Consider the following 3,396-nt stretch of genomic DNA (forward strand, 5'->3'; position numbering starts at 1 on the left):
TGTACTTCAACGAACCAACCAACCAACCAACCAACCTATAGAAAAAGATCAGATTTGCGGTTACCAGAGGGGCGGGGCGGGAGGGGGAATTGGATGGAGGTGGTCAAAAAGTACAAACTTCCAGTTATAAGATAAATAAGCACTAGGGATGTAACGTACAACATGATAAATAGAATGTATAAACAGTGCTGTATGTTTATATGAAAGCTCATCACGAGGAAAAAAACTTTTTTCCCTTTTATTTTGCATCTGTATGAGATGATGGACGTTCACCAAACTTATTGGGGTCATCACTTCATAAGGTATGTAAGTCAAATCCTGATGCTGTACACCTTAAATTTACACAGTGCTGTATGTCAGTTATATCTCAATAAAACTGGAAGAAAAAAAAAAAGACCATTACTTTTCCACCTTCTTTTGAGGTTCAGAGCATCCAGCTAGATTGGTGGTTCTCAATCAGAGGCTATTCTGTGCCAGTTATCCCCACTCCACTACCACCTCCCATTCTGGGACGTTTTCAATATCTGGAGACAGTTTGTTACAACCGAGGGAAGGGGGTGCTGCTGGCATCTGGCGGGCAGAGGCCAGAGATAACCGCTAAACAACCTACAAAGCACAAGGCAAGCAGCCACACTCTCACCCCCATAATAAAGAATTATCCAGGCCAAACTGTCAACAGGGCTGAGGGGAGAAACTCTGAACTAGATTACCGGCTCCTGTCTCCCTGTTAATGCCATCTGATGACCTTACCTCTCATTCCAATGAACTGTGCCCTCCACTTCAGCAACTGATTCCTAGGCGGCAACACGGACTTTGGCTGGCACAGAACCGCGGCCACCTCTGAAATCTTGAGACTACGGTCCTGTTTCCTTCACAACTCCTCTCCCGCCAGCTGTCTCCCTTAGCTCCCTCCATGGTGGTTCTCTGACTTCATTCAGACCTCTAGCTCATCATCGAGACCATCGAGGCCAGCACTAGAAATAGAAATATATTGCAAGTTACATATGTAACTTAAAATATTCTAGTATTTTTTAAAAGTTAAAAGAAACAGGTACAATTCAAGTTCATAATGTTTTCTTCAAAAACATGAGTTCAGAATTCCCTGGCGATCCAGTGGTTAGGACTCTGCACTTTTCACTGCCGAGGGTGCCGGTTTGATCCCTGGTTGGGGAACTAAGACCCTGCAAGCTGAGCAGCGTGGCCAAAAAAATAAAAAAATAAAAAATCAAGTCAGCGGTAATCAATATACAAAATGATTAATGGGATATTTTACTCTTTTTTTTTTGGTATTTTACTTTTTTCAAAGAGATAAATGAATGCAATTAAATTTTGAGCATTATTCTTTCATCTAGTAATCTTGCCAAATTCATTCATTAACTCTAAAGTTTGTAGATTATTTTTCACAGATATAATCTTATTAGTGAACAATGACAATATTATTTCTTTCATTCTAATATTTATGCCTTTTATTTCTTTCTCTTGTCTCATTGAGCTGTTAAAATCTCCGGTAGAATGCTGAGTAAAATAGGCTGGCAAGAATCCTTGCCTTGTTCCCAGCAAGTGGGGAGGGCTCTTCGGCCAGCCATCACCGCCTGACTTTATTTGAAATTCTGTGTGTATTTTACATTTACAGCACATTTCTGTTTGCACCAGCAGCCAGTTTTCACGTGCTCAGTAGCCACACATGTCTGGTACCTACATAATGGATGGTGCCCTTCTAGACTTCACTTCCTTCACAGGAATATTCGGTCTAGACACCGAGGTGTGTCACGTCAATCATCCTCATATCAGCACCTTTAACTCCCTTGTCCTAGTGTACTTCTGTTATCTACATAATCCCAATTTTGGATTAATCCAAATTTCTCACTCCTAGAGATGACTACACAATTATGCATTAGAATCACCTCTGAGCTGCTTGATCAACTTTGCCCACATAAGCTTCTTCTGGTATTCTGAAAACAACAATCAAAATTCACTACTCAGAATTTTACTGTATAGAACTAATAAATAATATAAAAATCTCGATTTAAAAATAACCTTTCTCTTCAAGATTTCCGTACGCTATAGATGACTTAATTTTCTATTTCATAGAGAAAATTGAGGCTTTCAAGATTCCTTCTCCTTCTTTAATATTATCTACATCCATCCACATCTTTATTTCCTCTTCTGGTCTCAGAAGCAAATCTGTCTGTTCCTTATCGAGTCCAAGGCTAATTCTCTTCCTGGGCTCTAAAAGCCATCCTTTCATCTCAGCTAGACCTTCCTGGAGAATTCCCTGGTGGTCCAGTGGTTAGGACTCCGCGCTTTCACTGCAGAGGGCCCAGGTTCAATCTCTGGTCTGGGAAACTAAGATCCTGCAAGCCACAGCCAAAAAAATAAAATAAAATAAAAAATAAAAACACATTATTTGGATCAACTAGACCTTCCTGGCCCCCCTCCCGCTAGCACTTTCAGCCTCTCTTTCCTTCCATTGGTTTATTATCCCTCAACATATAGCTACAATTTCCCCATTAATAAAATACTCTCATAAATAATCTTGGGCTTCCCTCTACCCAAGGTTATCACCCTTTCTCCTTCTCTTCAAGGCTAAGTATCTTGAAAATATCCTGAACTCCTTGATTCTTCTGACCATCTCACCTCAGCTACTGCAATCTGGTTTCTCCCACATCACATCACTGATAAACTTTCTTCAAGGTTACCCATGACCTTCTGTTGCTAAATCCGATAGGCTCTCTTCAGACCTTGTAATTGGGTCAGCTTTTCAGACTGTTTATCACCGCAGTGTCTCTGACATTACTGCAGTGTAATGGTTAAGGGTCAGACTCTGGAGGCAAACTGCCTGGGTTCTAATTCTACTTCTACCACTTATTAGCTGTGGGACCTGAGGCAAAGAACTTAACCTCTCTGTGCCTCAGGGATAATAACTGTACCTACCTTTAGGGTTGTTTTGAAGATTAAATGAGTTAATAGCTAACACTTTAGTCCTATTCTATGCACTTTACATGCTAAGCTCACTTAAAAGAGTGCTTAGCCCCTCGTAACTTGTATATGTTATCTATAATAATGGATAGGTGTGGCCATCTTTGGGGGACCATTGATATGCCCTCCACACTTGCCCAAGTTCACACGATTGGTAAGCTGAGTGCTGTGCCCACGAAGCTTATCTACATGGGCTGTTCGCTTAAACTGGAGACAGAACTTACGTTCCGCGAAGGATACTTTCCCTCAGTATTATTGGCATTGCTCTGGAGCGACGTGGAACAACACTTTGAAAACGCGCCGTTCGTAGGCCCGGCTACCCCTAGAACAGCGCCTCCCGCTCGACCCGGGAAGCTTCCTTCGCCGGCAACCCGAGAGACGACCCGCCGGCCCGCCCCCCGGAAACGCGCCCGACTC

This window comes from Physeter macrocephalus, chromosome 13, assembly GCF_002837175.3.
Source record: "Physeter macrocephalus isolate SW-GA chromosome 13, ASM283717v5, whole genome shotgun sequence".
In the NCBI taxonomy this organism is placed as follows: Eukaryota; Metazoa; Chordata; class Mammalia; order Artiodactyla; family Physeteridae; genus Physeter; species Physeter macrocephalus.